Raw genomic sequence first — 15,517 nt, 5'->3', positions numbered from 1 at the left:
GAGAGTGCACCGGAGCACTCCCCCATTCTTCCTCCGGTCCCACGCCGATTCTATTTTAATTTCGGAACCGGCTCGGTACCTTAAAATAGAGCCGGTTCCCTTAAGAGAAGGAATCCTCGGGCCCTGCGTCAGAAATGTACGTGTGACGTCATTACGTCGACGTCAGACGCTGACGCAGGGCCAATCAGAGTCCAGACTCTCTTCAGGCTTCCTCTCTCACTCTGGCTCTGCCCCGCGATGCGGCCTCATTACTGCCGCTATAGCGTCGACGCGCCAACGCGCTAAAAACAATCTGGGCCCTGGCGTGAACGCTGCCAATCAAAACATGCTGCTGCAACGAACGCAGCCAAAAATCTCCCCAGCAGCCGACGCGATGGCCCCGGAGCCAGGTACGTTTTCTTATTAACCCTCTATGGGTTACATTCGTGCGGGCTAAAAAAATAAAAATTGTTAACTATCAATTTTTCTGTAAAATTTACTACTTAAATTTTATATATATAATTACTATTTTAACATCACACATTTCACCCTCAATTTCTACAGCTTAACATTTTTTTCCCCACCATTAAACATAAAATTCTTTATACAATAATGTTCCGTAAGGAACGCAGGCCTCTTTCCTCTAGTTACCCTCGAAGAACTTCTAACCTCCTTTGAGGAACCAGAGAGAACAGTTACATCCTCATTCACCAAAGGCATTGTCATATTACCGGTTGATGCATCACACAACGGTACAATTGTAACCGTATGAATGATGTACCATTCAGTTTTTTTAATGGACTCATTACTCACAGTACTTTCTGACATATCATTTGTTTCCTGAATTACTTTTTGTTTCCGTAATTTTTCAATATTAACAGCTTGAGTCTCTGAGACCTTTCGCAACTGGTCTCTATGTAACACTTTTGTGACTCCCTCTTTGTTTTGTATTCTGTAAACATTAGGAGCATAAACTGTGATTACTTTATACGGTACAGAACTCCATACATTCTCTAGTTTATGTCTACCTCTGTAACCCTGATCTCGAACTACAACCCAATCTCCAGACTCCAATTGTTCTCCTCTGTTTTTCTGGTCGAAATATTTTTTATTCTTCATCCCCGACTTCTCAGAGACCAAGTTTGCTATCTCACGTGCCTCCTCCAAACGTTGTTTTCTTTTATCTATCCAGTCACTCAAGGTAACCTCATCTTTCTCCAACAATTCATGCGTCTCAAAAGTTTCAGGCAGAAGAGAGTGTCTACCCAAAAAAAGATATGCAGGCGTATATCCAGTAGAGCTATGTACTTGACTGTTATAAATCTGACTTATTTCGCCCAAATAGTCAGACCAACTCCTCCTCTTATCCTCGGACAAAGTTCTTATAAGGTGACAAATTGTTCTATTAAATCTTTCACACCTGGAGTTCCCTCTTGGGTGATAGGGCGTTGTTCTGGATTTCTTTATCGCGTACCATGCACATAATTCTTTAATCACCTCTGATTCGAAATTTCTCCCTTGGTCTGAGTGTAAACGTTTGGGGATACCATATACGGTAATCCAATGTCTGAGAATCATTTTCGCAGTAGTTTTTGCTGTCTGATCTTTGGTAGGTAATATGACGGCAAACCGTGAGAACATATCACACAAAACTAGCACATTTTCATAGCCCTTCGAATCTCGATCTAATAGAGTATAGTCCATGGCTACCACTTCAAGTGGCTCTTTGACTGTGAAACAAGACATTGGGGCTCTTTTCTTCGGGCAAACTTCCTTTGCTAGAATGCAGGAAATACAGTTTTCCACCCAATGTTCTACATCAGCTGACATCTTTATCCAGTAATACTTTTCCCTCAAATTTCTCAACATACTTTCAGTGGAGTAATGCCCAGAATAATCATGATGCAGTTTTAAAAGTTCTGGCTGTTGGGCACGAGGAACTATCAGTTGATAGATCTGTTCCCTCGTTCTCGGATGCTCTAATTGCCGGAAAAGAATCTTATCTCTTAAAACCAAACGTTTTCTTTGTGCCCAATATTTTTTTATTTCCAAAGATTTCCCAGAAAGATCAGGGGAACTCCTCTTTTCCATCCAATCAATTATTTCCCCAATTGCACTATCTCTCCTCTGAGCCTCTATTATTTCCAAGGTAGTGTACATGGAATTCGCTTCTGCCGAAACGGTAGCCTTCAACACTTTTTGCTGCTTTACTCGGGACAAAAGTTGCTTTGCTGGAAAAACCCAGAAGTCTTTTTCTATATCTTCTTCTACATTTTCCTCCTCTTCATGTTTTGGTAATCGGGATAATACATCCACATTCTGGTTTGTTCTGCCTGGTCGGTATTCCACTTCAAAATCTAGCTCAGCTAGTTGAGCTAGCCACCTCTGCTCTACCGCCTGAACTTTGGCTGAACTTAGGTACTTCAGTGGATTGTGATCTGAGCGAACAATGAATTTCTTATATAGCAAGTATTCCCGAAATTTCTCGGTGGCTGCCCACTTCAGCGCCAACAATTCCAATTTAAAGGCTGAATAATTTTTATCATTTCTCTCAGATTTACGGAGCCCCCGGCTCGCATAGGCAATTACTTTTTCTTCTCCATTTTGTATTTGTGAGAGTACCGCTCCCAATCCTTTGAAACTGGCATCCGTCGTCAAGATGAAAGGTACATCAAATACCGGGAATGTCAGCAGTGGGGCACACATGAGCTTCTCCTTCAAAGCTTCAAATGCTTCCTGGCACAGCACATCCCAAACAAAAGGTACTTCCTTATGGTGTTTCTTGGCCTTTCCAGTTAACCGATGCAATGGTGCTGCTATCTGCGCAAAATTCTGCACAAATTTTCGATAGAAGCTTGCGAAACCTAAAAAACTTCTCAATTCGGACTTTGTCTTTGGCGCTGCCCAATTTCTTAATGCACTAGTCTTCTCGGGGTCAGTGGCCACTCCATCCTCGGACACCACATATCCCAAGAAGGTCACTTTCTTACTGAACAATTTGCACTTTGACGGCTTCAATTTCAACCCGCACTGTTGTAAGCGTGTAAAAACTAGATCCAATCGTCGCAAATGTTCCTGGAAACTGGAAGTGTACACCAGGATATCGTCCAGGTAAAGCAGGAGTATTTGGAACACGTATTCTTGGAGCACCATCTCCATTAACTTCTGAAAGCTTGCCGGGGCGTTGCATAAACCGAATGGCATTCTAGTCCACTCAAACAGCCCGAACGGCGTGGTCACTGCCGTTTTGTTAATGGACTTGGGATCCATCCCCATTTGAAAGTATCCTGATGTAAGATCAAGCGATGAAAACCACACGGCATTTCCTAACGCATCAATAGACTCTTCAATTCTTGGTAACGGATATGCATCCTTGATGGTAGCGGCGTTCAATTTCCTATAATCGCAGCAGAATCTTAGGGACCCGTCTTTCTTTCTAATAACCACCGCTGGGGATGACCATGGACTTGTACTCTGTTGCAGAATCCCTTGATTTATAAGCTCGAACACATGTTGCTTAAAATCCTGATACAAGTGAGGTGAAACCCTCCTGTACGGCTGCTTAATGGGAGCCACATCACCAGTGTTAATCGCATGGGTTGCCATAGATGTGAAACCAATGTCTTGATTATTGACAGAAAACACTTTCTTGTGTTTTATTAGAAGTTGTTTTAACTCTGCTGCTTGACTGATGGAAAGCGAATCCCAATCGACTCTGATAGCCGGAATTTCCAATTCTCCTTCACCCTGACTTTGATCTCTTCCCACATCCTGATCAAGGTCCATTTCCTCTTCGGGGCACAAGATGATGTCTGGCTTCCAAACTTCGGCCACTCTAGCCCTCGGAGGAATGACCAATTCCTTAGTCCCCACATTCATGACTCTAACCAAGATATTCCCTTTTTTTGGTGTGACCAATGCATTAGCCACCAATAATCCACCTGCCGAATGCCCGCTTCTTGTACCCGTTACCATCATTGTACAGGCCCTCATACCTTGCACATTCTGGCATTTTCCCTGTAATATTCTTTCTGCCATCGGAGGAATAACCTCAGGACTCTTTCCAACAGTTTTAACAAAACCCAGATGCTCAGAAGTGGTTCTCTCAAACACTCTCCTTTGTTCGATTGCTGCAGAAATACTCTTTAAATCTTGTACCCCCAGATTCTTTGTTAAATTGTTCAGGTCCTTAAACAATCCATCCAAGTATTTCAGCACATTCATACCGACAATTCCGGGAACTGATTCCTCCCCTTCGGATGTGACTTTAGTGTCCCGGACCACAAAAATACATCTCTCCGGAATCCTTTGCCCCATGCACTGCACTTCTGCCGCAATGCACCCTATCACTGGTAATGCGGTTCCATTGGCCACTGACACATTTATCCAACTGGCATCTTGTAGTTCATCCACATTTTTGAAATTCTTATAATAATGACTTGCCAGTATGGTGGACACATTGGACCCGGTGTCCACGGTACAATCTGTAGCTACTCCACCAATCAGTAGAGGAATGACCGGACTAGCTCCTATTGCTTTCTCCTGCAAGGAGTTCCAATCTTGCGTCGAAATTTCGGACTCCAAGGTTTGTATCTTGGCCTTTTGTGTCACCGCATCCCCCTGTCCTTTCTCCGGAACATTCCTTGCAAAACTGGTACTTGGCTGCTCATTCTCTGTTCTCACCAATTTAGGCACCGCTTTCTCACTCCTACAGAAACGAGCAATATGTCCCAGTTCCCCACAGTTGTAGCACATCACTTTAGAATAGTCCCTTGGCACATATCTTCGAGCAACCTCTGGTTCTCGTCTTTGTCCCACTCCATAAGTCGATTCCCTCCTTCTCTGTTGGGACAAGAAATCCTCCTGCTTCTTTTCCATCCTTTCCAGTCTCCGAACTATTTCCGCTATAGGATCTCTTTCCGCAAATCCCCCAGTTGCACCTGCCGTCATATAAGAGGGCATCAAATCCGACTTGTCCCGCTGCAGTATTCGTACAGAGCACTCCTGCTGTCGATATGGATGCCTCTCCTCCTCAGCCCAATTGATGGCAGCTTGCATAAGTTCCTCGAACGTTAACTCAGGGTTCAGTTCTACCCGACGGCTCATCTCTTTTCTCAGAACATCATCTCTCAACCCTAAGATCAGTTGTTCTTTTAAAACATCTTCGGGATTCCCTACCCTCTGAGGATCCCTTGATCTAATGGTGTGCAATCCCTCTTGCAGTTGGTAAGCAAATTCCCGGATGGTCTCTCCTACCCTCTGACGTCTATCATAAAACTCCTTCACCTTAAGCCCTAAAGGTACCTTGTCTCCGTAAACTTGAATTAGCAAATCAAAAATGTCGTCCACTGTGCAGTGCCTTCTAGGTGCCGAGAACTTTACCGTATCCTTTGCCTGGCCCTTGATGTGATCCTTCACTATATCCAGCTTATCTTCTTCTGCAACTCTCAACATCTTCAAGGCCACCTTGGTACTTTCGACCCATTCTTCTACTGAAAGGTCTCCAGCCTTCCTGGCAAATCCAAAGAAATCTGGAATTTCCTTGTCTTTCCTCAGCACGATGGTGTTGGTTACTACGGGAGTCTGTCGTGTATCCCTCAGAGCTCTCACCATCTCTTTCAGTTCCTCCATTTCAGTTCTCATGCCTTCCATTTTCACTGGAAATTGGGCTGTAGCTAAAATCAAGGTTCAAATTGTGCAGACAAAACTTTGCAAATACAGTAATTACTTTTAAGAAAATATTGGAGTTTTTACCTCTTTACCAAATTTAATTCCCCACACCAAATTCTTCAATATAAATAAGAATCCTGTCACCGTGACGCCATAAATGATATGACCTCACCTCCGGAAACAAGGGCTCACCCTACAAATACCTTAGCAATACCTCAGATGACCCCCTGTCAGACTAACAGAGGTGAGATTCAATCATTTAAAACTATCCTCGCTTTCTTGTTTCTAAAACAAGAAGGGAGATTAAACTAAATAAGAAACTCAGTTAAACGAATATTGAATTCGGAAATAAATTACATTTATTGACTTGCAAGTGATTTGCTATAACATTTTTTCTTTTTCTTTTTCTTGTTAGGAAAATAACAAATATTTACTCCAGCAACGCTTAAAGAAAATTTGTCAGATAAGTATTTCTCTTAAAAAACAACGGCTATCACATCAAATTTTACATAAACAGTGCTTAATATTTTTTCTCCTTGAAATTGTAAGGGCTGATTCTTTGCTTTGTTCTTTTTCTTTCAGGTTCTCTTCCAGTCGTGCATGCAAGGTAAGTATAAAATCTGTAGCTTTGCTCTACTACTCACCCCTGATCAGTGATAAGTTTCTTTCTCTAGTGTTAATAATGAAGGATCAAAGGATACTTCCTTGATCTTCTATCCTCTTCTTTCTTGACGTGAACTCCCGTCTTCACTGGCCAGCATGAGCTTGATAGAAGATTTGACTAACTTGTACTTGATAGCAGATCCGCTTCACACTCCTACTACTCTATCTCAAAGAACTTAAAGAAAGAAAACCTGTTCCCTACATATGCATTCCATTAGTATATTAATATTTTTCCTATTTGCTAGCTACCCCAAGTAAATAAAAATATAATTAGGTATCCCTAAACTATAACCCACCCTCAAAAGATTTTTGAAAAAAATTATATAAGCTTCAGATTATGTTGTAATCTGATTTTTAAACTTATACCTGTTAACAGCTCTCAGGCATTAAAAATATAATTCAGAATAACTTTCTTTGAATTATTTTTAGCTTTCTCTGGATTGTTTATTTATTTTACAGCACATCCCTCTTTATATATAAGTTCCAATTCAATTTTCTTTAAAACAGGTAATGTCTGTATTTTTCTTCCTTATTAATATAAAAACAGCACACTCAAATAGGAAGGCACTGATCCAGCTGTTCAGGATAATACCTCTGTGCTTCAGTTCTTATCTGAGCCCATATTATGAACCTTTTAGGTCACACCAGGTCAAAATAAATATTTTATTAATCAGAGCTCTCAAGAACTGAGCTAAATTAAGGTAGTAAAGTTTAAGTTTAGGTAAACTACCTCCAGCTCAGTCTCTCACTCACCAACCTCAGAGCCAAAAATACCCGCGGGCTCTTTGTAATTAACTGCTACGATTCTGTGCATTCACACACACTACATCCAATCACAATTTACAATTTTTCTTCACTGTTAAGTAATTTCTTTAACTTTCCTGAGGGACTCTGACACCTGCGTCCTCTCAGCAGCTCAATACCCACCCAACTGTCACTAAAGACAGTTTAGAATCTTTACTTAACCTCCCCGAGCTCGTGCCTTAAGCACGAGCCTCCTGCCCCGTTAAATCTCTTTTTTTTTTTTTTAAACACAGCCTTTTTAGACTCAATTAAACAATTTTTAAACATCTATACAAACACAGCTGTTCAATTAAAAACAAATATTTGTACCTTGTGGCTTCTTCAGCCCAAAAATCCTCTTTTCCTTGTGGCACGAGCCTCCTGCTTCTCTCTTCCACGAGCCAGCACCGGCTCGTGCCACCTCCGATGCACCCAGCTCTCCTCCTCTTCAACCTGGCGCGTGCAGCACCCACAACGTGACTGGCCACATTATTAAAACAAAACACCGCTGGGAGAGTGCACCGGAGCACTCCCCCATTCTTCCTCCGGTCCCACGCCGATTCTATTTTAATTTCGGAACCGGCTCGGTACCTTAAAATAGAGCCGGTTCCCTTAAGAGAAGGAATCCTCGGGCCCTGCGTCAGAAATGTACGTGTGACATCATTACGTCGACGTCAGACGCTGACGCAGGGCCAATCAGAGTCCAGACTCTCTTCAGGCTTCCTCTCTCACTCTGGCTCTGCCCCACGATGCGGCCTCATTACTGCCGCTATAGCGTCGATGCGCCAACGCGCTAAAAACAATCTGGGCCCTGGCGTGAACGCTGCCAATCAAAACATGCTGCTGCAACGAACGCAGCCAAAAATCTCCCCAGCAGCCGACGCGATGGCCCCGGAGCCAGGTACGTTTTCTTATTAACCCTCTATGGGTTACATTAAGGTGGCCAAACAGGTAGAAAAGGCAATGCTCAAAGCCAGAAGGATGCTCAGGTGCATAAGGAGAGGGATGATCAGCAGGAAAAAAGAGGTGATAGTGCCCTTGTACATGTCTCTGGTGAGGCCCCATTTAGAATACTGTATGCAATTCTGGAGACTGCACTTATGGAAAGATATAAACAGGATGGAGTCGGTCCAGAGGGCGGCTACAAAATTGTTCAGCAGTCTCGGTTATAAAACATATAGGGAAAGGCAAATGAACCTCAACATGTATACACTGGAAGAAAGGAGAGAGAGAGAGGGGGATATGATAGAGAGGTTTAAATACCTCAGTGGTGTTAATATACAGGAGATGAGCCTTTTTCAAATGAAGGAAACCTCTGGAATGAGAGGGCATATGATGAAGTTAAGAGGAACTAGGCTTAGGACGAATCTGAGGAAATACTCTTTCACAGAATGGGTGGTGGATGCATGGAATGGCCTCTCGGCAGAGGTTATGGAGACAAAAACTGTGTCATTTTAAGAAGGTGTGGGATAGACATGTGGGTTCTCTTAGGAAAAGGAGGAGTTAGTGGTTACTGAGGATGGGTAGACTGGAAGGGCCATATGGCCTTTATCTGCTTCATGTTTACTACTACTTATCATTTCTATAGCGCTACTAGACGTACGCAGCGCTGTACACTTGAACATGAAGAGACGGTCCCTGCTTGATAGAGCTTACAATCTAATTAGGACAAACAAACAGGACAAACAAGAGATAAGGGAATATTAAAGTGAGGATGATAAAATAAGGGTTCTGAACAAGTGAATAAGGTTTAGGAGTTAAAAGCAGCATCAAAAAGGTGGGCTTTTAGCTTAGATTTGAAGACGGACAGAGATGGAGCTTGATGTACCAGCTCAGGAAGTCTATTCCAGGCATATGGTGCAGCAAAATAAAAGGAACGGAGTCTGGAGTTAGTGGTGGAGGAGAAGGGTGCAGATAAGAGAGATTTATCCAGTGAACGGAGTTCCCGGGGAGGAATGTAGGGAGAGATGAGAGTGGAGAGGTACTGAGGAGCTGCAGAGTGAATGCACTTATAGGTCAATAAGAGGAGTTTGAACTGTATGCGGAAATGGATAGGAAGCCAGTGAAGTGACTTGAGGAGAGGGCTAATATGAGCAAAATGTTTCTATGTTAAGGGGTTTATGGTTTGTCCAGTGTGAGAGGTATAGGAAAAAGTGTGATGTTTGACCACGAAAAACCAAAGACTGGAGAGATTGATTCTTAAAACAGTTGTTTATTGATGAAAAAAGACTCGACACAAACATTGTGTTTCGGCCGTTAGGCCTGCATCAGGAGTCTCAGTCGACGGAGAACAGCTGTTACAAATGTTTAGGAGCACGTGGTTTGGTGATCAATAAGGTGGGTCTCAATTGATGGAGAAACAGCTGATGCAAACTGTAGCTGGGACTCCCTTCCAGGACCCAGCCAGCTTGACCCTGCTTAGCTGCTTTCTCCTTCACACAGCTGTTGCCTTGCTCCACAGCAATCTGGCTCCTCTGAGCCTCAGCTCCAGGCCCTGAGAACTTCCAGGACTTCTTCCTCCCTCCCTCCGTTCCTTTCACAGAGGAACATTCAAAGCACAACGTTTATAAGTAAGAGCTTTTATTTTCTTGCTTTAAGTCAACATAAACGCCCAGGAACACCAAAGCACAAGTCAGGTTCAAAACAGTCCATATAACTTCACTTCACTTTACCCAAGATTACTTCTCTTAGGGAACAGTACATTATCAGAAAGAAAACACAGTAGCTTGGTAGGTTGCAGCACAGACCTTTTCAGTTTACACAGTCTTTCTTGCACCTTCTTACAGCACAGTTACACAGCTGGGTTCCCACCTGGTTCAGGCTGGGGTTTCAATTGTGCCCAGCCCTCTTTCTCTCCCAGGGGCTGCACCTGTTTCCTCTTTAGTAGAGATCTCCCCCAGTGCCTCAGCCTCTCTCCTCCGGTCTTCCACCAGTCTCTCCAAGGCACGGCTAGCCACCCTCTTACAGCTGCTTTTTGGGTTTGAGCCAGAGCTCCAATCTCCATCTGTTCCTCCTCTAGCCCTTCAGTAATCTCCATTTTATCCTCCTCTTCAACTTCTCTCACCCCCAACCTCTCCAGCTGGCCCTCATCACCTTCCTCAGAGACCATTTCCCAATCTTCTATCTCCGCCCCTAACTCTTGCACAGCCGGGTGGGGAAGAGAAGGATTCTGGGACTGGTAGTTCCTCCCCTTCTTCCTTAACCCAGCCAACCTCTCTGCCTCCGGTAGCCCCGCTTTCTGAATGTGGGTGTTGTGCATATGAAATCTGCCCCATTGGGATTCCCCGGCTCCCTGCACCCCCTTTCTTCGGGCCTTCCCAGATCCCCTTTCACCGGCCCTCTCACAAAACATTTAAATACACGTGGTGTACAGATCAATGAGGTTGGTCTTTAAAAAGACCTTTTCTGAAGAGACTTGCTCATAGACAGTTAAAATGTCAGCATAAAACGAATACTAACAGCTCTTGAAGCTGAACAAGAATGGCCCTACATATTTTCCTCACAATATTCAGCCTGCAGCAGTTAGTGTTTTTTTAAGCTGCTGACAGCCACAGGCTGAATTAAGCCCGGATATTCAATGCTGTGCCATATTGAGGCATCGACATTGAATATTTGGGTCATAGTGGACACCTGGAAGGTTACCTTGAATAAGTATGATGATTTTTCAGATACCACTGTGACCATTGTGAACAATGTTTTGTTAATCAGTACACCCCAAAATGAACTCACGGTCACTTTTAATAAGCATGATGTTAATCGTTTTCCCTTAACCAGTAATGTTAGTTTGATTGCTGTGCCCAAGAATTCCGTGGCTACTGTTGGTGGAGTTTCTCTGTTTTATCTTGACACAGATCCAGTCGTTAGCTTGAAGTTCTGGATGTGTTCCGTGGACATCCTATTGACTTTAATCAAGAGCTGAGTCCATTCCTCATGTTTAAAGGCTGTCACACTATTGAACTTGCTGTTGATCATGATGACATTCAAGTTGCTGACTACAACCATGATTTTTCTGCTGTTGATAATGCTGTTGGCGATATCACCACCTCTTTTGTCATCCCCATCTTCACTGCCCTGTGGGCTATCTTGTGCTTGACTTGTCTTTTTGATGTGGGTAGTTTATCTGCGTCACATCATTTGTCAAGGCCCACTGCCTTTTACCATGAGACTGCAAGATTTTGTGGAAGTCAACAGAGTAATTCTTCACTATGATATCTCTGTTTTTTTTTAAATTATGTTATGTACTAACTTATGCTGATGCTTTTGCCATACATTTAGTCATACCATGTAATTGGTTTTCATTATTATTTCATATCTTGATACATTTTACTAAAACAATATTAATTGTTCTGTTATTAATTTATCTGCTATATTAGCTCATTTATGAAGTTACTTTTGAGCCTTGCTGTATGATTGACTGAAGTATTTGAAGTATTTGCTTCTAATTTTTCATTTATCCATTGTGTTAGTTTGAGATTAGCTTTTTATATATTCCATTTTATGCATTTCTTTGGCCTTGACCATGAGTCCTGGTTCAAACCTATCTAGTTGTATTGTAGGTTGAAGATGGAATAGACTCCTTTCTAGTTATTCTATTTCGGGGGGGGGGGGGGGGGGTGGGGGGAACTGTAGGGATGTCCCCTGTAGCACACCTTTGGAGTAGAGAGCTGCACAAGAATGAGGTTAGCAGGAATCCCATGGGGATCCCTTCCATGCTCACTGAACTCCCACGGCGATCCCCTCTAGGTCTGCAAAGGTTTCCCACAGTGATGGACACGGGCCTTACGGGGTTCCCACAGAAGTGTAGTGCTAGGCCAACTTACCTATCCTTTCTCTGTGTTTCTAAGCTAGTTTAGCCATTATAATAGCACTAAAAAAATTAGTGGATATGGTTTCAAGATAAAACATTGAAATCCCCATAAGCACTGAAAGGGAAGTTATCAACATGGACTATTAAGCTGGGTTATTTTAGTACATGGGATGTGCGAGGATGGAGAAGATTACTTGCAGGGATGGGCAAGGATAGAGGAGATTACTTGCAGGGACAGGCAGGGATGGAGAGATTCCAGTGGGGATGAGTGGGGACGGGTTAGATTCCAGTGAGGACAGGCGGGGATGGGTGAAATTTCTGTCCCCGTGCAACTCTCTACTTTGGAGGCCTGGTTAGGCAATACCAACATGGATTCTACATGACTTCCTGGAAGCACTGTGCTAGCTGTGGACATATGTTTTTACCTGCATTTGCCCTCCAGTCTATCTCGTGTGAAGCTGCGGAGGAACAGAGTTTTCAGAAACTTGGGAATGAGATAATCCTCGTTAGCTACCTCATTAGTGAGGCATCCTGTACCATTCCTGATAAGGTGATCATCTGGAAACCCAGTGGCCCCTCATTATTTTGGACTGTATATCACCTGCTGGACAGATGGATACAGTGCCTAATTGGTCCTGGATTGTCACCTGTGGACCATCGGGGCAGTGCCAACTTTGGGTTTGGAGAGACCTTTTGGCTTGGAGTAGGAGAAGACAAAAAGATCTGATGGTGTGCACATTTCTCTGAGGAGAGGGACTGAATTGTCAGTAACACGTCTGGACTGTATCTTTCTGTGCTAAGTTCAGCACAAGGAAGGATTCTGGAGCTGGTTATTTACGGCTTCTGCTAGACTGAGAATCTAACTTCCATTGCAGGGCAAGGACTCATCAGACTAAGACCTGATTACAGGAGCTCACTGGGGGACAGCTAGAGCCCTAAAGAGGAACCAATTCATAACCATCTGAAGCTGACACTACAGAACTCTAAGGGTGAGAGAAAGGAATTTTCTTCTCCAGTTCAGGAGCAATAGTGAGCTGTCTTTTGCTTGCTAAGGATTGGTTATTTTTCAGGCACCTGATCTATAGCCTTATGTAGCTGCTAACTTGTTATCCCTTCTCAGAAGTATTGTAGTTGTGTAATCACATCTATTTTGTGTAATCCTCAGTATAATTTTGTAACTTGCTTGCCATATTTGCTAATTATTAGTAGTAGTAGTAGTAACGCTTATACCCTGCACTTTCCCACTCGTTAGCAGGTTCAATGCGGCTTACATAGTACAACAGTTAACAAAGTAATATAGGATGGATACAGCTGTAATATAGTAAATAAAGAGGTGGTCGTTGGATGTGGATAGGTAAGATGGGTAAGGAGGAGGATAATAGAGGTAGGGAATGGGAGGGTGGTGTGTATTAGAATTAGCGTGTTGTTTAGTATGGGAGAATGTATAGGGAGGGGTAGGAAGAGGAATGTGCTAGAAAGGATTAAATAGGGAAGCATATTCCAGATTCTGTCTTTATGGTCTGATCCGGGTAGCGCAGATGGACTCAATAGTTTAAGTCAGGTCATTAGTGGAGGCTTGCTTGAAAAGGTAAGTTTTTAGCAGCTTCCTGAAAGGTAGATGGTCATTGACTATACGAATGGATCTTGGGAAGGCATTCCAAAGTTGGCTGCCTATAACGGAAAAGTTGGATGCGTAATATGTTTTGTAATTAAGTCCTTTGCAATTGGGGAGATGTAAGTTGAGATAAGTTATTATCAAACATATAAACGGCAAGTGACCGTACTCACTGGCAAATGCTCAGTACAGACTTCCCTCTCTGTCCCGCCCTCGCGTCAAGACATCATGACGTCAGAGGGCGGAACAGAGAGGGAAACGGAGTCGGACGCCGCCTAGAAAGGAACATCACGCGATACAACCTCCACCCTCCCCCCATCCCAGCCGCCGCTCCCGCCCCCCTCCGTATCGGGCCCCCTGCACTGACCTGACAGCGCCTTTCACCTCCATGTGGAAGCGCTGCAGGCAGCAGCAGAGCGATTTGCTGCTGCCTGTAGTGCTTTCACACGGAGGTGAGAGGCGCTGTCAGGTCAGTGCAGGGGGCCCGGCACGGAGGGGGAGGGAGCGGCCGCGATGAGGGTAGCTGGACATGGGGGAGGGCAGGGGTGAGAGGCCATGGTTGCTGGACTTGGGGTGAGAGCAGGGCACAGAGGAGGGTTGCTGGACATGGGGGGAGGGGGGAGGCCAAGGGAAAGAGGAGGGTCACTGAATATGGGGGGGGGGGGGGGAGGATCAGTGGATGGGATGAGGCCAGGGGAGAGAGGAGGGCTGCAATACTCGCCCATTTTTACGGGCTTAACGGCTAGTCTATAATAAATAATATATTTCCACATTGGCATTATTCCTTCATTGGATACAGTACAGCTCAGACCTTAGGACCACATTAGGTGCAGTCATACGTCTTGCAAATGAGTCTACAGAGAAATTAATATCTGAGTGATTTTTTGTCATTGTAAGGGTGCCTACACCACCCACAAAATAACTGATTTTCACTTTAGCAGTCTTTGGTGATATTCAGTGGCACTTAAAGTGTTGCTGAATATCAGCAAATAGCCCCACAAAAGCAGTTTAACCGTCTGGCTGCTTATATCATAAATCACTTTGAATATCGACCCCTTATTCTTTTAACACTAGGTGCCACATGGGTGGGCAGGGGTTAGAGATTAGAGGGTCAGGGGTTTTCTTTTAATACTAGTAAAAAAGGACCGTTTCTTAACACAATGAAACGGGCGCTAGCAATGTAATGAGTTCCTGCCATTAATGTTCCCATGGTTGTTTTCTGAATATAATTGTTGTTTACATGTGTAAGATTTCTTTATATACAATATTTTTTGTGTAAACTGTGTTACAATGTGGTAAAAGTTTTCCTTGTTCGGGCCCTTCAATCAGTTTAACAATCACATCAGAAGAGCTCCTTACTTCTGAGAATGCAACATACAGTTGCCCATGTGAGAGACTGAGAGTGACAGTGTGTTTTACAGACAATGTAAGAGCCAGATACACAGAGTGATTGAGTGTGTGTGTGTGTGTGTAATGTGTGTGTGTGTGTGTGTGTGTGTGTGTGTGTGTGTGTGTGTGTGTGTGTGAGTGAGTGACAAAGTGATTAAATGTTTGTCTTCCCTTCGGATCTGTGCACTTGCCTCCACTGATGTTCGTACCTCCATGATTGTTTGTTAGAGATTCAATCCACTCCACTTCCCTCCTCCAAGTTCCATTCTGTCTGATTGGTTCTTCGTTGACAGTGAGAGCCAATGAAACGCTGAACTACAGACTTACGAACCCTACACTGCCACAGTGCCACGGAGTCAGCTTCAGAATGTTGGAGGTGCTTTTTATTATATAGGATGCCACTTGGGTGATTAGGAGGGGAAATAAAAGGCTTAGGGATGGGACTTTTTTTTTTTTTTTTTTTACATAGGATGGCACAGAGGGATCAGGATTAGTGCTTTGTTCAGGAATGCTGATTAAAGTGGTCCTAGACAGCTCAAATGAGCAATCAAAAATTCTTGAAAACAAATCTTTTATGACAAACCCTAAGGTTCCTCGTGAATTTAGGCAAG

General features: G+C 43.6%; 1 protein-coding gene across 10 annotated transcripts in view; it reads right to left on the bottom strand.

Moving 5' to 3' along the window:
- CFH (complement factor H) overlaps positions 1-15,517 on the bottom strand; it is a 463,465-nt gene that overhangs the window by 403,579 nt on the left and 44,369 nt on the right. The window lies entirely within an intron of this gene.

This window comes from Microcaecilia unicolor, chromosome 6 (assembly GCF_901765095.1).
Source record: "Microcaecilia unicolor chromosome 6, aMicUni1.1, whole genome shotgun sequence".
NCBI lineage: Eukaryota > Metazoa > Chordata > Amphibia > Gymnophiona > Siphonopidae > Microcaecilia > Microcaecilia unicolor.
The sequence above is the reverse complement of the archived record's forward strand: the minus strand, read 5'-3'. Positions and strand labels throughout refer to the sequence as shown.